The sequence below is a fragment of the Miniopterus natalensis genome, chromosome 4 (assembly GCF_054644295.1).
Source record: "Miniopterus natalensis isolate mMinNat1 chromosome 4, mMinNat1.hap1, whole genome shotgun sequence".
Classification (NCBI taxonomy): domain Eukaryota; kingdom Metazoa; phylum Chordata; class Mammalia; order Chiroptera; family Miniopteridae; genus Miniopterus; species Miniopterus natalensis.
Window position 1 is genome coordinate 53,077,323 of NC_142084.1, and position 26,240 is coordinate 53,103,562.

The window sequence follows — 26,240 nt, forward strand, 5'->3', positions numbered from 1 at the left end:
CTACTCTAATCAGTACAGCTTTGCTGTTACACTAGCAAAAGTTTCACTAATATTTTTTCCCACATTCCTACTTGTTTACAAGTATTGTTTTCTGATATATTTTAAATGTAGACTGCTTCACTTATTTCATTTGGAAGCTTAGCTCTTCTTTATAAGGTCTCTATCAGTTCTAGAAAAGAACAATTGTGTTTTAGAAAAGATTGTATTTGCTGAAACTCATTAATGATTTTATAACACTAACCCAGTGGAAACAGTGTTAATATTATCATGGTTCAATTTAGTTTGTAGCTGGTAATCAGGAGTCATTGCAATTCACTTGTATTGGGAAAAAATATATATATTTTAATCAACAAGCTTTAAAACAAAAAGCATTGTCTTTTGATTTTTAGGTACTTCAAAAATAAACATTAGGTTAGGCATTTTTGTTGTGAAGTTAATTCTGTGCAACAAACAAACATGAAACAAAGAATGATGTGCTGACAGCACATTTTCAAAACAAAAAATGCTGACACAGCACTCTGAGGTGTCATTTTTTCCATGGATGTAAATTCTAATTTGTTAGAATTGACAAAAGAATTAAAGGGAACTTTTTCGATGAGACTGGAAGTCTGGGAACTCTGGGTTACCTCAACTGGTACCAACAGGTAAACACTGAATGAAACCCAGCCCTGCTGGAGGGTATAGCCTGGAAAGAGGACTACATGTGCATGACATCCTCTGTGGCAGATTCTTCTCTATCACAGCTCTTTTTGAATTCTCCCAAGTTATATGCATAAATCTTTGATGCAATACATTCACAGGGATTTCTCCCAGCAAACTTTTGTGGCCACAAGAAGATAAAAATTTGCTCAGAAGATCCAAGATGGCAGCAGACTAAGTGGAAGCTACACTAACACTCTCCCAGGACTAATCTGGATTTACAACAAAAACATAGAAAAAACATCCTGAAAACCAACCAAAGAAAAGCTGGAGAGCACCCTCATAACCAAAGAGGGAAAGTGGAGACCACAAAGAGACTGGTAGGAAGTGCAGACGCAAGAGGGCTGGCTGGGCTCCCACAGGCAGCAGCTGAAGGTCCAGAGGGCGATCTCAGCTGTGGGGGTTCCAACTGAGGATTCTAGGGCCTAAACCCCAGGCTGGGCTTCCCAGCCCAGGGCACCAGAACTGAGGAAGGTGCCCACATAACATCTGGCTGTGAAAAGCAGCTGGGTTTCTGTCTGACAGGGAGAGGCGGCTGGAACTGCAGACACACTCTCAAAGAGCCAACGCACAATGTTTCGTGGGCAGCCACTCACCTTGGGCTCCGGCGGAGGGGGAGTGGAGTGGGCTGGAGCTGTGTAGGGAGACTCTGGGGAGAGTCATTCCCCCAGACTGTGGGGGACATCTTTCTTGGGAGGTGAAGTTTCCGCTTTTGCCTGAGGGGGGAAGCAATTACTCCACCCCGCTGGAGATCCTCTCTTGCTGCCCTGAGGAGTTTCTACAGCCTGAGGCTTGTTAAGACAATGATAACAACCAGCCATCCCACCCTGAGGAGCTTCTACAGCCTGAAGCTCATTAAGAAGATCAGATTAACAAGTCTGCAGACTGAGGCAGACTTCTGGGTGCTTTCAGTTTTTGCCTGATCTGTTTTGGGACACGGGCCTTAGAAAAGCAGACTTTAGTGTGCATCTTGGTCCTATCCAAAAGCATCCAGTCCCAGCAGTGGAGACTTCAAGCCTGGGGTTGTTGATAGTCCCAAACAGCATACTCAGGGCCAGTCACAAACTGCATCTGACATTGGCCTGTACCACAGACCCTCCAAAAAGACTGAGAATCCTAGCAGATCTACCTAACATATAGCCAAAATGGGGAGACCAAAAAAACAAGCCCCAAATGAAAGAACAAGAGAAGTCTCCAGAAAAAGAGCCAAATGAAACAGAGATAAGCAACCTCTAAGATATAGAATTTAGAATACTGATTGTAAGGATGCTCAACAGAATGAAAAAAGATTTGGAAACTATGAAAAATGACCAGTCAGAAATGAAGAATGACATAGCAGAAATAAAGAATACATTAGAAGGAATAAGCAGCAGATTAGAGGAAGCTAAGGATAGGATCAGTGAATTAGAAGACAGGGTAGATAAAATCACTCAGTCAGAGACCCCAAAACAGAAAACAATTAAAAAACAGGAGGACAGTCTAAGGGAGCTGTGGGACAGCATAAAATGTAACAATATTCTTATTATAGGAGCGCCAGAGGAGGTTGAAAGTAAGCAGGGGTTAGAAAACATGTTTGATGAAATAATGGAAGAAAACTTCCCTAACCTAGTCAAGGAAAAAGGCACATAGGTTCTGGAGGCACAGAGAGTCCCAAGCAAGAAGAATCCAAAGAGGCCCACCCCCAGACATATCATAATTAAAATGTCAAAAATCCAAGACAAAGAAAGAATCTTAAAGGAAGCTAGAGAAAAGCACAAACTGTTACCTACAAAGGAGCTCCCATAAGGTTGTCATCTGACTTCTCATCAGAAACTCTACAGGCCAGAAGGGAATGGCAGGAAGAATTCAAGGTAATGCAAAAGAAGGATTTGAAACCAAGACTCTCTATCCGGCAAGATTATCAATCAAACTGGATTGTGAAATAAAGAGCTTCCGAGACAAAAAAAGGTTAAAAGACTTTATCACTACAAAACCAGCATTACAGGAAATCTTAAAGGGACTGCTGTAATTTGACATAGAAATAAAGAGAATGAGAAACAGCTATAAAGAACCACATGTCAGTAGATAAGTATCTTTCAATAATAACCTTAAATGTAAACAGATTAAATGTCCCAATAAAGACATATAGGGTGGCTGAATGGATAAGAAAACATGACCCAACTATATGCTGTCTACAAGAGACCCACCTCAGAACAAAAGATTCATACAGGATGAGAGTGAAGGGATAGAAAAAAATTTTCCATGCAAATGGAAATGAAAAAAAAGCTGGGGTAGCAATACTCATATAAGACAAAATAGACTTCAAAATGAAGACCATAACGAGAGACAAGAAAGGTCATTACATAATCCTAAAGGGATCAAGCCAGCAAGAGGATATAACTCTGATAAACATATATGCACCCAATATAGGAGCACCTAAATTTATAAAAAAATTTCTAGAGAACTTTAAGGGAAACGTCAACAGCAATACAGTCATACTCGGGGACTTTAACACCCCATTGACTTCATTGGATAGGTCTTCAGACAAAAAGTCAACAAGGAAACAGTGACCCTAAATGACACACTAGATCAGATGGATTTAATTGGCGTTTACAGAACATTCTACCCCAAAGCTGCAGAATATACATTCTTCTCAAGTGCACAAGGGACATTCTCAAAGATACACCACATGTTAGGACACAAAACAAGTCTCTACAAGTTCAAGACGACTGAAAACATATCAAGCATCTTCTTGGATCACGATGGCATGAAACTAGAAATCAACTACAATAAAAACACTAAAGGACATTTAAACACATGGAGACTAAAAAGCGTGTTTTTAAACAATGAATGGGTTACCAAAGAGATCAAGAAAGAAATTAAAAACTTCCTGGAAACAAATGAAAATGAACACACAACTCCAAATCTATGGGACACAATGAAAGCAGTCCTGAGAGGGAAGTTTACAGCACTACAAGCCTACCTCAAACAAGAAACAAGAAATACTTCTAATAGGCTCTCAACCCTACAACTCAAAAACTTAGAAAGGGAACAACAAGAAAAGCCCAGAGTAAGTAAAAGGAAAGAAATAATAAAGATCAGAACAGAAATAAATGACATAGAGACTAAAAAAGCAATACAAAAGATCAATGAAACCAAGAGCTGATTCTTTGAAAAGATAAACAAGATTGATGAACCTTTAGCCAGACTCATCAAGAAACAAAGAGAGAGGACCCAAATAAACAAAATCAGAGACAAAAGAGGTGAAATAACAACTGACCCAACAGAAATACAAAAGATTGTAAGAAAAGACTATAAACAACTATATGCCACCAAGCTGGACAACCTGGATGAAATGGATAAATTCCTAGAAAAATACAACCTTTAAAAACTCAATCAGGAAGAGTCAGAAAGTCTAAACAGGCCAATAACTGCTGATGAAGTTAAAGCAGTAATCAAAAGGCTCCCAGCACACAAAAGCTCTGGCCCAGATGGCTTCCCAGGGGAGTCTACCAAACATTCAATGAAGATTTAATACCTATTTTCCTCAAACTATTACAAAAAATCCAAGAGGAAGGAACACTTCCAAACTCTTTTTATGAGGACAGCATTAGCCTAATTCCAAACCCAGATAAAGACACTACAAAGAAAGAGAATTACAGGCCAATATCCCTGGATGAACATAGACGCTAAAATCCTCAACAAAATATTAGCAAATTGGATCCAGCAATATATTAAAAAGATCATACACCATGACCAAGCAGGATTTATTCCAGGGATGCAAGACGGGTACAATATTCACAAATCAATAAATGTGATACATCACATAAACAAATTGAAAGATAAAAATCACATGATCATATCAATAGACACAGAAAAAGCATTCCGCAAAATCCAACACCCATTTCTGATAAAAACTCTCAGCAAAGTGGGAATAAAGGGATCATACCTTAACATAATAAAGGCCATATATGACAAACCTACAACCAACATCATACTAAATGGGCAAAAACTAAAACTATTTCCCCTAAGAACAGGAACAAGACCGGGGTGTCCACTTTCACCACTCTTATTCAACATAATACTGAAGTCTTAGCCATAGTGATTAGACAAGAAGAAAACATAAAAGGCATCCAAATTGGAAAGGAGGAAACAAAACTGTCATTATTGGCAGATGACATGATATTGTACATAGAGAATCCTAAAGACTCCACCAGAAAACTACTAGATTTAATAAATGAATTCAGCAAGGTAGCAGGATATAAAAGTAACACCCAGAAATTGATGGCATTTTTATACACCAATAATGAACTCTCAGAAACAGAAACTAAAAAAACAATCCATTTACCATTGCAACCAAAAAAATAAGATACCTAGGAATAAACTTAACCAAATATGTAAAATACCTTTACTCAGAAAACTACAGGATGCTGAAAAAAGAAATAGAAGATATAAACAAATGGAAAAATATACCATGTTCATGGATTGGAAGAATTAACATCATTAAAATGTCCATATTACCCAAAGCAATCTATAAATTCAATGCAATCTCTATTAAAATACCAACAGCATATTTCACAGATCTAAAAAAAATACTTCGAAAATTTATCTGGAACCAAAAAACACCCTGAATAGCCACGGCAATCTTGAGAAAGAAGAACAAAGTTGGAGGAATCACAATACCAGATATCAAGTTATACTACAAAGCCACTGTAATCAAAACAGCCCGGTACTGGCACAAGAACAGACATATAGATCAGTGGAACAGAACAGAGAACCCAGAAATTGATCCATGCCAGTACGGTCAATTAATATTTGACAAAGGAGGCAAAAACATACAATGGAGTGAAGACAGTCTTTTTAATAAATGGTGTTGGAAAAATTGGATAGATACATGCAAAAAAATGAAACTGGACCACCAACTTACACCATACACAAAGTAAATTCAAAATGGATAAAAGACTTATATGTAAGACATGGAACCATAAAAATCCTAGAGGAAAACACAAGCAGTAAAATCTCAGACATCTCTCATAGCAATATGTTTGCTGATACATCTCCTAGGGCAAGAGAAACTAAGGAGAAAATAAACAAATGGGACTGTATCAAAATAAAAAGCTTCTGCACAACAAAGGAAACCATCAACAAAACGAAAAGGGAGCCCACTGTATGGGAGATCATATTTGTCAATGACACATCGGATAAAGGGTTAATATCCAAAATATATAAGGAACTTATACAACTTAATAAAAGGAAGACAATCCAATTAAAAAATGGGCAATGGACCTATATAGACACTTCTCCAAAGAGGACATACAAATGGCTAAGAGACATATGAAAAAATGCTCAACATCGCTAATCATCAGGGAGATGTAAATTAAAACCACAATGAGGTATCACTTCACACCTGTCAGAATGGCTCCATCAACAAGTCAACGAACTACAAGTGCTGGCGAGGGTGTGGAGAAAAGGGCACCCTAGTGCACTGCTGGTGGGAATGCAGACTGGTGCAGCCACTATGGAAAGCAGTACGCAGTCTCCTCAAAAGATTAAAAATGGAGCTGCCATTTGACCCAGTGATCCCACTGCTAGGAATATATCCTAAGGAACCCCAAAGACCAATCACAAAGAACTTATGTACCCCTATGTTCATAGCAGCGCAATTCACAATAGCTAATATCTGGAAACAGCCCAAGTGCCCATCAGTAGATAAGTGGATAAAAAAGCTGTGGCACATTTATACCATGGAGTACTACGCGGCTGTGAAGAAGGACCTTTTGGCCTTTGGCACAGCACGGAGGGAACTAGAGAGTATTCTTTTTTTTTTTTTTTAATATATCTTTATTGATTTCAGAAAGAGGAAAGGAGAGGGAGAGAGATAGAAACATCAATGATGAGAGAGTCACTGATCGAGCCCACAACCTAGGCATGTGCCCTGACCAGGAATCGAACCCCGATCGCCTGGATCCCAGGTCGACGCTGAACCACTGAGCCACGCCCGACCGGGTAACTAGAGAGTATTATGCTAAGTGAAATGAGCCGTCGGAGAAGGAGAAGTACCAAATGATCTCTCTTATATGTGGAATATAATAAACAAAATAAACGAACAAAGTGGATCTGGTAACATAGAAGCTTGGAAGAAACTGAGTATCTCAGAGGGAAGGCAGGAAGGGGGGTGTGGGTGGGGAGAGATTAATCAGGGAACTTGAATGTTTATGGGCATGGCCCATGGACGTGGACATTGGTGTGGGGAGGGCCTGGGGGTGGGATTGATGTGGAGCGGAGGCGTCAGTGGGGTTGAAAGGGGGACATCTGTAATGGTCTCAACAATAAAGATAAAGAAACATTAAAAAAATAAAATAAAATAAAAAATAAAATAAAATAAAAAATAATAAAAATTTAAAAAGGGAACTTTTTCTGATAAATGAATAAATGAAAAAGCTAAATTGATGAAAATGCTACATTGTTTAAATGTCAACATCTGTTGTTGAATTCAGTATCCTTATGTTGCTTGTATTTTACTCTAATAGAATTGTGTTTGCTGAGATAGTCTTCAGATTTGTGGAAAGCCTCAAAAATCAAATTATCCTTTAAAGACATTCAATTTTAAATTCCCAGAATACTGTCCTGCCAATGTAAATGTTTCAGAGCTAAGCATTAAAGTTTCTCATCTCTACTAGAAGCTCAATTCATAGATGTTACTTTTTAATTAATTGGGATTTTTACTTATATAACTAATTACATGGGAGTCAATCTTTGTCTCATAGTTCCAAAACCCTCTTACCTTTATCAGTGCTACTGACAATTGGCTTAAAATTCTGTAATTATTAAAACAGTTCTTGATAGTCCAGATATATTAGCATTACATAGTTAATAACGCTGTAACAGACATAAAATATCCAGGGTCTATGTATTAGATTTTATAAACCCAACTCGCTCAGTGGGAGGGAACAAACCTTAAGTCTTACAAGATTCAAAATTTATTCCCAAATGTAAAAATTTATGCCCCGGCTAGGTAGGTCATTTGGTTAGAGCATCTTCTTGATATGAAGGTTGCCGGTTTGGTCCGAATCAGGGCACACACAAGAATCAACCAATGGCTCAGCCAGCATGCATGGCCCAGCCAGCATTCATGGCTCAGCAGTTTAGCATCGACCTATGATTGTGGTTTGATTCCCGGTCAGGGCACATGCCCACGTTGCAGGTTCGATCCCCAGTAGGCAGCTTGCAGGAGGCAGCCGTTCAGTAACTCTCTCATCACTGATGTTTCTATCTCTCTCTCTCTACTTCTCCCTTCCTCTCTCTGAAATCAATAAAGGTATATTAAAAAAAAAAAATCAACCAATGAATGTGTAAATAAAGTGGAACAACAAATCTATCCTCTCTCTCCCACTTTCTTTCTCTCTCTAAAATCAATAATTTTTTTTAAAAATTGTCGAACAAAATAGCTATAAAAGAATTTGATATTGTGACTATTTTTACATAATAGTGTTATAAAGAGAAAATATCCAAGAGTTAAAAAAATAATTCCTACCAAAGAAAGTTGTTAATAGCTTATGCTTTAAAATAAAAGGTGATCTTATATTGAGAAATTTGAAGATTTGACAAGTTTCTGACTATAAGAGGTATCTCTATTGAATTCTCTGTTATTTTCCCTCCCTAATTCCATTCTTCCAGCATATAAGGACACAGCACAAAAATGACCATCTGAGAACCAGGAGTGGGGGCTCTCACTAGACACAAAATCTACTGGTGCCTTGATCTTGGACTTCCCAGCCTCCAGGACTGTGAGAAATAAGTATCTGTTGTTTAAAAGCCACACAGTTTATGGTACTTTGTTATAGCAGCCCAAAGGGACTGAGACAGAAGAATTCTTGCTACAACTGGGCTAAGCAAGCTTGAATACAGGGCCCAAGGGTGTAGCCTATTTGAAAATAGGGTTTAGGAGAGCCTGTCTAAAATTTGGTGAAGGTCACTATCTACATTATGCTTACTTTTACTTAAGTAACTAATTAAACTATCAGATATGCCAACCCCCTACTACTCTTGCAACTGCAGTATCAGAAAACGATGATTTGTACAATGCTGTACCCATGATGGGTAGTCAAAGCATGATCATAAAATTAAATGGTCCAAAATCAAGACTAAGCTAGACAGAATGCACAGAGTATGTCTATCAGCCTGATGACTAAACAAGCCTCCTTGATGATTATCAAATTGTTTGGAGCAAAACCGCCCACAGAGTGATCTACTGTCAGCCTATCTAATAAAACACAGTGCAGTGTAATACAGACATATCAATTTGAAACAATTTATTTCCAGAAGTCAAATATGGAGACACATGTTGAGATCTGAAACTTTGTCAGCAAATAACTTATAATCTAAAATATTATAATTTGATAGAAATAAAACATAATTAAGCTAATAAAAAATTGGTAAAATTTCTGAAACGTTACTTGGTACAGAAAAACAGCACTCCCTTTTTATATGGGTCATTAAAGGTCTCAAAAGCTCTGATACTATGGACATTGACATATTACCTGGTCAGCATGGGAAGAAAAAGAACTATCATTCTTGAGTATCTACTTCATGCCAAGCATCATGATGAACATTTTAAGCCCTTGAACGTATTTAGTTATCTCAATAAATTTTAGAGATAAACACTACCCCACTTACAGATAAGGAAACTGAAAGACAAAGAAATTTACTAATTTTTCAAATGCTCTATATTATTGACTAGCAGAGCCCAAATTAAAGCCAGGCCTGATGAACTCAAACTGTTTCTTGCCCGGCCAGTGTGGCTCAGTGGTTGAGCATCGACCCATGAACCAGGAGGTCTCTGTTTGATTCCCATTCAGGGCACATGCCCAGGGGGTTTGGGCTCGATCCCCAGCAGGGGACATGCAGGAGGCAGTGGATCAATGACTCTCTCATCATGGATGTTTCTCTCTCTCTCCCTCTCCCTTCCTCTTTCTGAAAGTAATAAAAACATATTTAAAAAAATATGTTTCTCACTGTAGATAATATCAAAATAATTGTATTCATTTACTTATTTTTGTGAGTAACACAGGCTTGAGCCTTTAGCTCATGGAACTCACAGTCTGGGTACTTTTCAAGTAAATATATAATTTATTTTTATATTTTACCAACAACCATATACTTGAAATTATGATAAGTATTTAAAAGTATAGGAGTTATGAGAACATACAAACCAGTGCATTAAAAAGGTCTCTCTAGTCTGATATGGGGAAGACAAATTAGAGCTAACAAGGTAAAGTTAAATGGCTAAGAAGGGTATGGAGAAAGCATTTCTGATAGAGGGAAAACAGATGTGATTGTCCAGAAATATTAAGGAGCTTGGTATGTTCTTTAAACATAGGATTGGCCACGCTAGAGAATAGAGAGAGAGTAGAAAACAATCCTTGAATCTCAGTAAAACGATGATTATTTTTCATTCTCCATGACGTCGTTTATCCTTTAGAGTCTAGATTATTAGTGATAAGAGAATGATAAATCCTATGTGGCTTTTTAAAGAATGGTGCATGAAAGTGACAAGTACAACTTATGATCATATTTCATAGTTCAGAGAGAGTCACGTGGCCGTGTCTAACTTCATGGAGACAAGGAAGCATGGTTCTGACGTGAGCTCGGAAGGAAAACTTAACAGTTGATAAACAGAACTAATGACTGTGATAGAAGGAAAGAAAAAACATGAGGTGAAGCTGGCTGGAGTATTATTTGGGGAGCAGACTACACTGTCCTGGGTAGGCATTGTTTTCGGGACATCATCTTAATAGACTTTCCCTTTGGAAGATGAATTTGTTTGCTGTGGTGAGAATAGACTGGAGGGGCTAAGGACAGCATCAGAAAGACCAGTGAGAAAGGCATGGTAATGATAATTCAGAAAGGTAACAGTGGAAAGGAGAAAAGTGAGGAGATTAGGACTCTCTGTAGAGATCAAATAGTGTATTGTGATTTACTGAGTGTGCGTTGGGAATGAGAAAGAGACAGCAATACTCATCTAAGTCTCTATCATGAACTACGGATTGAATACTCACAATACTTACTTAGATGCACAATATAAATATACATAAAAGGAAATAAGATTTTTCAATCAGACACTTTAATCTGTTTTCCTAAGAGACATCCAAGCAGAGGTATCCCATAGGAAGGCAGATCTAGGTACCTAAAATAGAATTTAGAGAAGAAATCTATATACAGATTTGGGAGTTGTTTACATATAGATGGTATTTCAAGCCACATATATATGTATGGCTTGAAATACCATCTCATATATATACACACACACACATATATATGAGATATATAAGTGTGAGCAGCGAAGAGAACTTACAAGCTGTGGTCAGGGAAGGAGGAGCTGAACCTAAAGAAAATTGTTCCCTGACCCTCCAGCCAGTCATCAGACTTTAGAGGTCTCATGTTAACCCATAAACTGAAACCTGCACATTCTTTTAGGGAAGGGTGAGAATTCAACAATCTTCGTGTTCTACTTTATGGTGTTTTTTAAAAACACAGGCATACAGTACTGTGGGTGGGTGTGGGGGGTATGGAAACATGGCAGGCGGAATGGAAGGTAAGAATGTTATGATTTTTCTCTCTTTCCCATTCTCTACTCCACCCTCGTCACACATTCACACACACACTTACACACAGATTTAGATTATTGTTACTTCTGTTCATCTCCTGTACGCCGTAACTGAAATGGAAGAGTTAAACGCATTCAACACTCTGCGTGATGCTCTCAGGGCTTAGGTACAGCCCCTATTTACAAGATTTAACTGAAGAGGAGAAAGGTATGAAAATGTTAAATGCTCTCGTAGTTGTTCTCTTCCCAAAGCTTTGATGGTGTGGTGGGCAAGACAACAAAAGGAGAATGGTAGTTAAACTCTGTATTTGAAAATCTATAAAAATGCCCATGGTGTGGTATTAAAAACTGTGTAAGTTACCATTGGATTTATTCTGATGTAAAGTTAAAGTCTGCCGAGAAGAGGGCTTGATGTTATTTATTATTCTCTTTCCCAGACTTAGAATGAGAGCTGAAATTTAATTTACTATCACCAGTAGAGAACTGGCTGTGGATCGATATCTGGTGACAGCTTTGCATTCCTCATACTTTACAGCCTTCATTATTGCTTCCATAAGACACGCAGCAATGCGTTGTGTGTTCCAAAGACCAAGAGCAGCACAATTAGAGTTAGAATGTGCAACGGACCCCATAAACCGGAACTCTGATGCAAGGAAGTACGCTTTTGTGCAATCGCTGAGTGTCCCAAATTAATTCCCAGCCTTTACCGTAAAGGAAAGTTGCATTGTTAGTTCCCAAGCAATTGCCAGTAAGAAGTAGTATCTAAGATTTCCAACTGAGCTACATGCCAAACTTCTCGAACGTAGCAAATCAGCTTGCTAGTTTTTTGCTTTATCAGAAATTATGTTGCTCCTTTGTTCAGCTCTGTTTCATGCAGCATCATATAATGTTGATGAGAGAGAAAAAAAAGATTCCTGCCTGGGGCCACAGGCTGTGTGGACTTTGCATGTTCTCCACGTGTCTGCATGGGTTTTCTTCAGGGACTCCAGTTTCCTCCCACATCCCAAAGATGTGCACAGTAGGTGACTGGCATGTCTAAATTGTCCCAGTCTGAATGAGTGTGAGTGACAGTGTGTCCTAGGATGGATGGGTGTCCTGTCCAGTTTGGGGCCCCACTTGTGCCCTGAGCTGTCTGGAGAGGCTCTGGCCACTGGAGACTGTGAACTTGCATAAGTAGTTTGGAAGAAAATTATCTTACTTGCTTTCTTAAATCTTTCTTAAGTGTGAGTATAGCTCACATTTATTTTATTGTTTAATATTAGAAGTGTTTAGAAATGATGTGTGTCCTCTGCCCTAAGCTGCACTGGGCATATAAGGACAGAAAGCGGGCCTCTCCTTTTCTTTGTTGTGGCCTTTCCACAATTTATGAGAAGCACCTGGTAATTAAACCCAAGGTTGTTGCTCCTCTGATACAGTCAGCCCCTCTCTTCTAACTGCAGGACAAGATAAGGCTGTTCTCAAGGTTGCACCCCCTCCTCCCCGCTATTTTAACAACTCCAGGATAATTTGCACCAAAGAGTCTCTAGTTAGTAGAAAGTTCCCTTCTCTCTCCCGTTCAAACCCAGACCTCCCCCTTTTGAACTCTTTGTAACTTTTGCTCTAAGCATGTTTTGCAGGCTAAGATGTTGATAAAGACACCTCCCTAGGACTTGGACCTCTTTATGTATCCATGCCTGGGAAGTCACACCTTTTTTGTTTTCTCTCTCTCAGGGATGACTGTGCTATGTTAACTGATGTCCAGGGACTTGAACATCTTAGTTTCAAATATTTGTTCTTTCTTTTTTCTTTTGTATGTCTTCCCTTCTTTCTTTTCTTTTCCTTTGGCCGTTTCAGGAGAGGGGTGTAAATCTCATTCTTCTGTCTTGGCTGGAAGTCAAAGAGTATTTCTGATACCAGAAAATAAAACTATTGAAAATCTTATCTTAATATTATTCACAGGGAAGCATACTCTGCCATTGTGCCTAGAATTAACAAATGGACCTTTACCTCCAACCAGTACTATAGGTAAAAATGAGTAATTTTTAATGAATAATATAGAAAATTACTTCTAGTTAATAATATTAGGAATTTCTAAAAATTCCTCTTTGACAAAGTTATAGTCAAAATCAGAAAATATTTGGCCAATCTAACTCCTAACTGGAAAGAGGTACTAAAGAGAGTAACAATTCCAACTTAATTAACAAGTATAAATGTATTTTTTAAACTTGCCTTCTATTATTAATTTTATGAAATAATTGAGTTTTAATAGCAAATCTGTGTGAGAAAATAAAATACTGGGCTGATGTTTGTTACTAAGAAAGTAAATGTGTATGCTGCATATATTAGGCTTTGTTCCATCAATAAAAAATTCCTATCATTCCTACCTGAAAATTGTAGATAAAATGTTTCTTTTGGGCTTATGCTCCTCAATTTCTTTGTCCTCCTTAAAGTGAAAAAAGAGAGCCAGTTTCTTTTATTGGCATCTCTGAACCAGCTTTTATGTCTCTGATCAACTATCCTTTCCCTGAAGTTGCAATGTTTTTGTATCTCAATGTAAGAGTAAGTATAATTTTTAACATTTATTTCCTGCTTGTCATGATTTCAAATGCACAGACTACATCTTGCAAGGGATAATATATATGACAGAACAAAACAAACAAAATGGAAAAAAAGATTATGAGATTAAAAACATTGCACTGGAAGCCTGGTAAAATGATTAAAAAATAACAACTGTATATTTAAAGATTTCAGGGAAATGGAGATTTTGATTTTGTTTACAAATATGAGGACATAATTATTATAAAACTGGGGGATCCACCAAGTACGAGGTTTTGCTTTTAAGCATCATGGTCAGCAAGGTGTCTGGAGGCTCCTAACTCATTCTGAGCGAGGTTGATATTGAATTACTTAAACAGAAACAAGGGTTGTATTAATCCCTCAGTGTCCATACTTGTGTTTCTATTTTCAAACCCAGAGAGCAAAATAAGATATCACAAAACCAAAGCATTCCCAAGTCCACAGCACCTTCTGTTGAATGCAATAGGATACCAAGTTTTAAACCAGTCCTCAGTTTTCTGAAGCGCAGTTCCTTGCTAAAATGTCTTATGATTTCTGGGGTTATTAACTTCTTCTTAAGATAATCTATGACCTGCATCACTCACCTTAATTAAGTTATATCTGTATATTATAGCAGATAAATCCTGATATTTCCGCAATTCAATACAGTTGTTTGTTTCTCATTTCCATAAAGCGTTATATGTAGCAAGGGAAGGACTGTGCAGACATTCAGACACTCACACTGACAAGGGCCCTGCTAGCGTCAACACGTGATATCCAATGCCAGAAAGTAGAGATAAGACAAAAACCATAATTAGGTATAACATGTTTATATGTATGATGTTTCTAGGGAAAACTTAAAATTAGTAATATCACTATCACCCACCTTCTGTGAGCCAGAACTCAGTCATGGCATTATACTACATGTAAACTAGCATGTCCTCAGAAGGGGAGAGGAGAGTTTGATGAACAGCTAGCTAGCATTATTGGCTACTACATTTGAGATGTGGAGTCATAATACCCAACACTTAAATGTTCCCAATGGACAAAACGCCATCCAAATGCTTTATTGTAGAGATGGTAAGAAGGAACTTGAACTTTGACATCAGAAGCACCCAGATTTAAATGCCAGTTTTTCAACTCAGGTGCTAAGAGATTTAGAGAAAGTATAGTATTCTGTGACCCAACTTCCTCATTTGTAAAATGGAAATGATAGTACGTGTTATGGGCTGAATTGCTTCTTCTCAAAATTTGTATGTTGAAGTCTTTACCCCCAATACTTCAGAATGTGACTGCACTTGCAGATAAGGTCTTTAAAGAGGTAATAAAATGAGGTCATAGGAATGGGCCCTAATACAAAATGACTGGTGTCCTTATAAGAAGAGATAGGACACAGACACACACAGAGAAAGAACATGTGGTAACACAGGGAGAAGATGGTCATCTATAAGCCAAGGAGAGAGTCTATAGAAAACGACAATCCTGCCAACACCTTGATCTTGAACTTCTGGCTTCCAGAACTATGAGAAAACAAATTGCTGGTAACATGATAATGGTGGTATTTATAGGACACCCTGAATATCAGATACACACACACATATTTATTTTAGAGAATTTGGGAGTTATGAAGAACATACATATGTCTCTGCCACTGAAATACTAATACCTATGTTTCTCAAATTCTAAGAAAAAATATGAAATTCCCGGATTCAAGTACATTAGAAAGTCTCTTTCATGTATTGGTCCATAGTTCACCCCATTTATCCTGAATCTTTTAGGCTGGTGAACAAAAACATAAGCAACCACTTATTCATCAGATTACATTATAATACTTCATCAGTTAGCATTCATTCTTTTTTGTCTGTTTGTTAATCCTCACTTGAGGATATTTTTTTCATTACCTGAACCCACAACCCTTCAGTGCGCAGACCTACACTCTAACCACTGCACCACACCGACAGGGCATAGTTTTCATTCTTATAAGCAAAAATTTCATTATGACAGTGGGCAAAGATTAAAAAGAGTGTGAGAGAAAATGTGCTGCATAAATACAGTAGTTAGAAGCATCATGTTTTCAACACCTTCATTCTGTTCTCTGTATATAAAAAATACGTTTTCCTCTTACATGTCAGAAGATTGGCTCGTGCACTTAGTAAATGGGGAATGTGCATGAGTGTGGTGCGTGTATTTTTTCAGTGCTTTCTCATAAGCTGGGATTGCTGTGGTTGCCCCCACTCTGCAGATAATATGTCTTAAGCAGCAGCAGCATTCTCTCTTTAATGCCTTTAATGAGCACGCTGCGTGATTTCTTCCCCCCAATACACTGATAGAACGAGAAGAGTTGCTGTGTGGCTGCAGAATTCTGAATCTTTCAAGTAAGATTAAATAGGAAAAAAATGTTGAAAGCTAGTAAACACCTTTGCCCTAGCCAGGGGCTTGCCAGCTATGCCCTTGAATACTTCTTATCATTTTAAAAAATTATCAGCTTATACAAAAAGTTTTCTACAATTTAAAGTCTCAATCAAGTTGAATCCCACTTAATACAATTCTTTCTTTAAGAGTTTTATTAGAACACTTCCCCTACTGTTGAGTGATCAAAATAATCCTATGGAATAGTCTTAGCAGTAATTTTAATTCTGCCCTTCTAATTCATTAAGTCTCTACCTTTCACCCTCCACTGGTTTTTTTCCATCTTGTTCTCATACTATTAAGAGCAGATTTAATTTCTGTCAGTTAGTGACTTTCATTTCCATTGAAGTCATAGAGTTTAGTGACATTCAGCTGCAGCTTATCCCAGCACATATTTTTACATTATTATTAACTATCCCGATGATTAACTGACATCGCTCTAAAAATATTCTTCACTCTATTTAAACATACACGCTGAGCAAAGCACTTTTAAAAATCTCTTTTAATCTAATAAATTTGTTGGCATTATATATTTCAGAGTTCTCATTTTCCTAGAGACTGTTTAATTTCTAGTTGTTTTCCAAACAACAAATGTTTATATTTTCCTTCAACAAATCAAAAAATTTTGTGTCCCTAGATTTTATAACAGGATAATAAAGAATAAATTTAAATTATTATTGATAAATGTCCCATCTCTTTCTAGAATATTTTCATCTTTGTGTTCATCTTTATGCTTTATCATCTCCAATTTTCTACTTTTACTTAATTCTGCCCATCCTTAAAGCATACAGGGTTGCCTTTCCTGTCCTATGTGCTTTTCATAGCGCCACAGGAGTCAGAACTGATTAAAATATATTATCTGAATATACAATTTAATGAAAAATGAATACAGAGACTCATTTTTTGCATACATCACCCATCATCTTGCAAACTTTAAAAAAATCTGAGCGCCTTAATGCACTGTTTTCCCTTCAGGTAAAGCGAGGAAGGATTTTGAAACCCTGACTCTGTCAAGTGCCTAGGTGAGTATGGGCAATATTCCTCTTGTGAAATCTGACTGTTTAACCCTTTCCCTATCATTATCTCTGCCTGAGTTGTGTGTGTGTTTTCTGGCCTCTAATTTTATAATCACAAAGATTTCTCCAAGTAACTTCTCAGAATATTTGGCTTTTCTAGTATATTGGCATTTATTTTGTGTTATTTTGTATCATTGCTAATTTAGTTTACTTAAGCCTAATTATTTGTTTGCTTCTTATTAGTCAGCACCAGAACTTACACACAAAAGGTGTTCAGGCAAAAGTAACATATAATGTTGGCATGTTCCATTAGCAAGCTCACTTAGATCCTATTATTTTTGCAATATAAAATGTTTACTCACAATTGAAGTTGTCTTGCTTTCATCAACAGGAGTTAGGGTTATATATTTTTTATTGTTTTTACTGCCTGAACTTTAGATTTCTGAAGAATTCAATCTGGATATTGCATGCCCACTATAAAAAGAGTTTTAATGTTTTTAAAATAAAAATGTGTATCCTACATTTATTGTTTAGTTTATATATTTATTCAAATGGATTTAAATCTTGCTGTAACCTTGCTAATGCCTTCTCTGCTGGATATGATTTATTCGTTAAAGAAATATATAAGTGGTATCACATACATGAGAAAATAAATGCAACACTAACACAATATCAGAAAGTATGGGCATCTAATTTTAATATATATGCTTATTTAATAAGATAACCAATGTATAAATAGTGCCAAATCCAAGACAGTGGAAGAGTACTTAGAAGTACAGATAAATATTCTTAGGTAAGCAACTATTTTACTGAATCACTGTTATAGAGCAAGATAGTCAGCAATATTTTTACCGAATCACTGTTATAGAGCAAGATACACTATTAAGTAATGATAAATTAAATAACAAAGAATTGAATCATTTTGATGGTAAAATAATTAAACAGCCTAAAATGTAAAGTTCCATATAGATTCTGCCTGTAATTTCTACAGGTCTCATGAAGTCATTCCTATTTTATATTAATCAAAGAGCAGAGAGTTATAAATAGTAACTGAAGTACATCAGAAAAAAGGAAATCACAAGATACTAACAAATTATACAGTGAACTAAAATACACCTCTTACATTGAGATTCTCTAAGACCTGCAGACTTTAAAGTAATGGTGAAACAGGATGGATTATGTAGCTCCCTAAATTTTGTGGATCTTATGGCACACAACACTGTACTCGATTCTCCGTTCCAGAAGAAAAAAACTGTCTACAAAGGATATGATAATTGTGCATTAGCTCTATGATTCTAATCCATGTAATTCTTTGTTTCCTTTTTTCCCCTTAATGAAGGCAATAAACCACGGTTGTGCAAAGGCAAAGAGGCCTGTATACTTCAGTTCAGATCCATGTCGACTCATAATATTAACACCATTCAAACAACCTAAAAATGGTGCTTTGTAAAAAGTTGTTTTTTTTTAATTGAGCAGGAAAATAGAAGAAAACAGTTGAAGATTTCAACAAGCTTTCACCAATATGCTGATTGGACAGGTACTTAGCTAGGAATATAGTTACCTACCTCGAGTAACCTCATTAGATGGGTTTCATAGTACTTTTTTATGATTCACATATTCCAAAATTATGCTCACATTAAAAATAAACATCTGGTATACATCATTTATGAAACAGGCAAATAAATCTACATGCTGCGATATGGTAAAATATATTGATCTATAAACTACAACACTGAATAACAAATTGACCATAAAGTAAAACCTCAAGCATCCCTTCAACACTATAACTCCCATTTCCGGGCTTCCTCCTGGCCAGTGTGAACTATCACTGGATTCCCAGCCCCTGTGGAATAATAATGACTACAAATAAATCCTGCATGAGCCAATACAGTCAAGCATACAGCTCAGACAACCCTTTTGGGAAGAAGCCATGCGCTTATATATGCTGTGTTATCCTATGTGTTGAATACTGTACTTCCTAGACTTACAGGTGACTATTTTCCAATCTTTGCTTTGAGGAGAAAAAAAGTGAGGGGAATCACTGGGGGCAGTTAAACAATACTCTTTGTATACTATGGAGCCCGTGCTAGATTTTATGTATACAAGTCGCTTGGTTTAACAGATAGACAATTCAAAGACCTCAGATATTAATTCTATCTCTAGTTTAATTATATTTTGAAAATTTATACAATTATGACGACTTGTTAAAATGAAGGTAAGTAAAAAGAAGACAATAAGAATCTTGTGTACAAGTACTAGCAATTTTTTAAATCTTATGCTTTGTTGGTGCATGATCAGCTAGATAACGACATATATATAATACGAAGGCATCATAAAGTATTATCTCACCTAGAATGTCTTCACTCTCCCATATTCCATGACTCTTTCCAGTATGATCTGTACACAGTCCATTACTGACCCCAGGAGAGGTGTCACTACTGGGGCAAATGACTAGAATAAAGAGATCCAATACCTGTTTGAGAATGAGGCCTTACATTTTAGCCCATCCAATTATTTTACCACCAGGAATATTTCAGTTAGTCATAACTGTTTGAATATCTTTACTAGAAGATTTTGTGTTTTTAAATCGATAAAATTTATATGACTATAGACATGCCTGAACTTATATCTGTCATATTATTTGTACTCTTAATGTCCCATGATTTCTAGATAGCCTTTAGTAGCTCAAATTTTGTATTACTCAGGGTTCTCCAGAGAAACCAAATCAATAGAAATTATTGTTTTTCACTTATTATTTATTCTCACAGAAACACCCAGAATTATATTTGACCAAATATTTGGAAACCCTAGTCAAACTGACAAAATTAACCATCACAACTGCCACTGGTTGAGATACCTTTGTTACATTTTTCCCCCCTTTAATGGATTGGAAATTACCTATCCTGTGTCTTTGTTTCTATTCTTCTCTTTCTGGGACTTGGTTCATTTCCTTCATCTTGAATTTTGTTTGTTAGCGCTTCCCTATCATGCCTTTTCATTTGTATTCCTCCAAACAATCATTGTAGTAACATTCTAGAACTCATGTATCCCAAGAAGCTTTATTTTATTCCCTCCTTCACCAAAGGCCAAGTTAAAGGCTTCTCTTATGCTTCCAGTGCAGTCTTTACAAAAAGAAAATAAAAATTCAATTTACTATTTATCACAAAATAATAAAATCGCTAAAAGATCTATCTGTGTATGACTACAAACACTTTTGAGGCATGCATCGCGTCTCTTACAGCACTTTAGTATCTGGCATAACACAGTGTCTGGCAAACAGTAGTCAAATATGTCACCCGAGGGGAGGCATGGATGGATGTCAGCTATGTGTATCCTCTGGAAATCATGAATATCTGCTATATCAAATAAATGCTTGAGCCCAACAATGTATGCTATGCTCTTTCAGTTCTCTGCATCTGCAATTGTTCTGAAACCACTTTAGGCTCATTTTTGTTATTGTTGTTGATAGTGGTAGTATCTGGATTTGACATTTCCGCACAAGTTTTTTGAAATTCTTTGCCTCCTAATTTGCTTCCTTGTCGTAAATATAGGCACAACCAGAAATAAGGTTAAGAGCATCAGAAGGTAATTAGTTCTTACAGATTTTGGCTCAGTTTTTATGAGCTCTATAGTAAATACTTAGAGTTCTGCCTACTCAAAAACACCACTTTAAAATTTGACTCCGTACTACACTTAACTGATTCACTGAAAATGTAGAGGTAGGACAATTTACTTCACTTTTTAGACAACAATTTCACAAGTGGAGTCTCTTACCACTCAATGACTATTAAAACTGTTGCATTCTTTCACTCTTTAGGTTTTGCACAGTTATTTAAAATAAGGATTTTTCCCCATAAAGCCCTGTGAATTTTCTAATAAATGATGTCTTTTTTTTAACAACTAACCACAAGTCACAATGTTGTTGTTTTTCTGGGAGGTCATCCACAAAGCCTTGGCCACCATAGGTAATGCAGAGCAACATGAATCTTTCCTAAATGAGATATAACCACCATTTCCACCAAGAGTGGAACAGGAACTTTTCCTAATATCCAAACCCACATATGCTCCAGATTCCCTCACATATTAAGTTTCAGTATGATAGCAAGAGAAAGATGTGCATTGTCACTAAACTCAGAGTGTTCTGTTCTGAAGCCATATAGACCCGTGATTAGAGGTGGAAGCAGAGAAAACTGGTCAAAATTGAAATCAGAAAACTGTCCTGGAAGGAACAAAACTTAAGTGCAAGACAAGAGCTGGTTGTGAATAGGAAAGAAAGCAGAACTGCAGGCACCAAGGAAATCATGTATAACCATAACCACATTTGGGGTATCTAGGTCCACTCTTAAAAATCACAGAAATGTATATGTCACAGCGTATTAAACTGAGTAATTTTAGGCAAAGTTATGAAAAAGGCAATTTTATCTTTTTTCTTTTAATCTATCAAGATCTGCCCCCTTCAGATAGGCTTCCTCTTTCCCTACTTCCATCTCTGTTCCAAGTTTCTCTTCCTTTTTTGACAGGAACCCTACATCTTGTCCCGATTATTGTTACAATTTATTCTTTATGGGTCCCAAACTGCAGGAATTTTCTATCAGTAAGCTCTCACATAAAAGAGATTGAAACAAATGAAATAAAATGTGGTATATGATTAGCACAGGATTATTTCTAAATTGGCAATTGATAGATAACTACATATTTAACATTTCTGGTATTTTAAAATAATTGTCATCTACTAAAACAATTCAGTCATTGAATTCCACTGTTTGAAATAATATTTTATCTATAATACAGCTGTTTTTACAGAATTTATAGAAATCTAATATGAATCATTGACATTTAGAACTGCAATGTTCTTGCAATAACTAGATAGAAAGGGGGAAAGGACTGAAAAGAGTTGCTCAGTATAACAAAGTTATGAAGTAGCAGCATTTTAACTTGGATCAAGATTAAACCTAAAGAATAACTCAGGTCATAAAGTCATAAGTAGTCATGAATGAGATCAGCTGTGCTATTTAGTTTTATCACAAAAAATGTGAAATTGCTGTTAAAAATTATTAGTTACCTTCAATTGGCATAACTACCTTCTAGAAAGGTGAGATTTGGAAAGCACTGAGGTTATGTGTTTCCAAGATAAGAGGGAGCAAACAGAAAACTACTGAGAATGGAGAATTCTGACACTCTAATTAGAGTTAGTTTGAAAAGTGGACAAAAAGGGGCCACATGCTAACCTGACTAGCTCAGGGAAGGCCTGCAGGGAGGCCTTGCAAACTCAGAGACCTAAAGTAGCCACAAAGGATGGTCTGAAATTAAACTTTTTAAACTAAAAGCAGTTTATGGTGGGTAGTCATATCCTAGGTCAGTATCTTCCCTGACAAAGGTCAATCTTTATCTTAACTGAGCCTGTCTATTGTCTTTTTGCATCTACCATAACATATCTTTGGAATGTCAAAGTAATTTTCCTTTTTCCCGGATCCTTCAAAGCACAGGCACTGCTCTGCAGATCCCACAAACCCCCTCATTGATATTGAGTTAATTGTTGACTGTTAACTGTCCTGTACCCACCTAAGTAAAAGAGGTATGTATTTATCATTTTACTTTTGATCTAACCCCAGAGGTTTCCCCGCTTTGCCTTCTCCCAGCTCCCTAATCTATCACCAATGGATTTCATGTAACTCACATATGTCTCCCCTTTTGACTGTAATGTATAAAATAAAGTGCAAAACTGCCATTCTCGGGAGCATTATCTCAATCCTTTGAGATTTTGCTTCCCGGCAACTGTTGACAGCTCTGGCTCAAATAAACTCACAAAAATTCTTCACAGGTTTGAATGTTTTTTATGTTGACAGAAAGACTGCAAATGTTAGAAGCAAGACAGGAGAATCATATTGGTAGAGCTGCCCACCTGATTGTGTTCCCAGAAATAGCGTAGTATTTCACAGTGACGGCAGGGAGGAGGTTCATTAATAAATGAGCTTTATGGGAGAAAATGGGGCAGGGAGGGAACAGAATCAGATGACTGTGTGGAACTGTTATTATATATAATCAAATATATTTTAGTTAGCATAACTGTATCCCACAGCAAACTTTGCATCTATTTATTATAGTTTATAGCACCTCCTTTATTCAATGTTATACACATAAATTTCCTGTTAAAACTGTTTTGCTTTGGATTTCCAGTTTCAGCTTGAAGATGTAGATAGCTGAAAAGAGTATCATTTACACACTTGTAACAAAAATAAATGCTGGACAATTATTGTTTCTTCAGCCCATCAGAGAAATAAGTTTGTTTGTCAAACAAATAACACAAAATTTGGAGAGAAACAGATACCTGAAGAGAGAAACAAGACCTGAGCACTTGCTAACAAGCAGAAGTCACCAAATGCCATGCGAGCTAGTAATAAGATTTAGCTAAGTATTTATAACAACTTTTAAAGGCAAAGTATGGCATAGTGTGAATGTCCTGGGGCCACAGAAAAAGGGCATTTTTTACCCTCTTATAGGAATTTACTCGAAGAACCTCACCAAGACCTTACAGGGAATCTAAAAACAACCCTGGGAAAAGGTTACCAGTGGAGCTGACTCAGAGAGGAGAGCAGCCACTCCCCAAATCCTCGTGGGTTCTACTGGGCTTCCCCTTCAATGCCATTGACTTTGGAATATTGACCTTGGCAGTAACCTTGGGTAGTCATAGAGCTCACTTGATTTGTTTCATGTCTCTCAAGGGCCAATATTACTTAATGGCTGATGCTCAATACTGAAAACTATTGTTTCATATATTTTGAGCCATTTCTTAGTTTTTTCAAGAAGAAATTTAAGGTCAGTTTTTGTTACTCCATCCTGGTCAAAAGTAGAAATTTTATTTATGAATATTGAATAAAAGATAACAAATAAAAGGTTTGAAAGTAGAATCCAACTCTATCTTAATAAATGATAAATCATGTTCGAGTGGGGTTTATTCCAGAAATATAAGGCTAATTCAATATTAGGAAATCCTTTAATATCATACACCATATTAATAGATTCAATAAAAAAATGATTCTTAATTGAGAAATAACTTTGCCAAAATTTCACATGAATTTATGATTAAAATCTCTCAGGAATATAAGAAATAACATAATATAATGACTCATATGATTATATATAAATATATATATACACATAGAGAGAGAGACATGCACATGGGCATGTGCACACACACCTTTATTTAAAAAGCCAGTAACATACTTAATCAGAAACACTAGAATCCTTTACATGGAGATTCAGAATAAGGCAAAGGAGCTCGATATCCTCATTAATACTCAATATTATACTAGTAGTAATTGCCAGTACAATTAGACAAAGGAATTCAATTAGAATCATTAGAATTATTAAAAATAAAAACATAAAATTAAAAATATTATTTGTAAATAATATGCTGTTATATCTAAAATGCTCTAGAGAACCAATGATAAAACTAATTCACACAATAAAAGAAATCACTGAAGAAGCCTGCTATAAAATTTGTAACACATATAAATAACCTTCATATACATAAATAATAATGTGGGACTTTAAATTTATCAACATAAATAAATTGCATAACTAAGAAAAGCATAAAAATTAAAAGACCACAGATAACTGGGAGAGAATATTTGCAGTATATATCACAGACAATGAGTTTATACCCCTAATACATAAGGTATTCTTAAAAAATGAAAGGCCAAATATCCAAAAGCAAAACAGAAGTAAAACTATAGTCAGGCAATTCTGAAAAAGAAAAGACAATAAAAAGGTCCCTTGAAATATTTAATTGTTCAAATTTACTCATAACAGAAATATGTAAATTAAACAACACTGATAAGCCAATTCTGACCTATGAGCTTGGGGAAAATTTAAAGTATGACAATATTTGGCTGGCATGTCAGTGCTTAGGGAAACAGAAACTTTCTGTTACAAAAGTTTTCATATTGCTGATAGGCATGCAAATCAGTACAACCCTTCTTGTAAAAAATCTGGCAATGTCTAACACAACTACAGGGTTACTTATCTTTTGACCCAACCATTTTATGTAGTTTAGTAATAGTATTTTTCAAGTTAATTTCCTGTTTTTGATAATAGAACTATGGCTATTTAAAAACTTAACATTCAGCCCAGCCAGTGTGGCTCAGTGGTTGAGCATCACTCCATGAAGCTGGAGGTCACAGTTTGGTGGTTTGATTCCCACTCAGGGCACATTCCAGGTTTGGGGTTCAGTCCCCCATAGGGGGCATGTAAGAGGCAGCCGACTGATGATTCTCAGCACTGATGTTTCTATCTTTCCCTCTCCTCCCTCTCCGAAATCATTTTTTAAAAAAATATTAAAATTTTAACATTCAGAGAATCTGAGTGAAGAGTATATAAGAACTATTTACAGTATTTTTTCTGTGTCTGAAATTATTCCACAATAACAAGTTCTAATAATATTTCTTTTTAAATAATAGAAGAGCCCTGCCTGGTGTAGCTCAGTTGGTTGAGTGTCCTCCCATGCACTGAAAGGTCACTGGGTCAATTCCCACTCAGGACACACATCCAGGTTGTGGGTTCGATCCCAGGTCAGGATGCATATGGGAGGCAACTATTGATGTTTCTCTCTCACATCAATGTTTCTCTCTCTCTCTCCCCCCTCTCCCTTCCTCCCTTTCTGAAAAAATCAATAAAAACACATAAAAAAGTAACAGAAGATATACCCTCCATATTAAAAAGAAACCTGATCTCAAAATCTATATACATTAATTAAATGACTATTTCTATATAGTATTAAAACAGAAGATATTAATGGCTTATCAGAAAGGTAACATGTATTTCATTTACTTTCTACTACATAAGCAAAGCAGAATCTCAATCTATTCTGGAAGAGCCAGTCAGTTCAGTTATGCAGACATCAAAGAAATCATGCTAAGGCCTGTATCTTTCCTGTCTCTCTTTTATGTAAACAGGAACAATGAACGTAGTTCAATCAGTCCACAAATTTTTAATAA

The 26,240-nt window shown here is 36.4% G+C and overlaps 1 long non-coding RNA gene across 1 annotated transcript in view; it reads right to left on the minus strand.

The window, feature by feature from the left end:
• Window positions 1-19,689, minus strand: part of LOC148093283 (uncharacterized) — a 114,516-nt gene extending 94,827 nt beyond the window's left edge. Inside the window, exon 1 of the long non-coding RNA XR_015714369.1 lies at window positions 19,594-19,689. This is a non-coding gene — a long non-coding RNA (uncharacterized LOC148093283). The remainder of the gene's footprint in view (window positions 1-19,593) is intronic.
• Window positions 19,690-26,240: the final 6,551 nt, after the last annotated feature.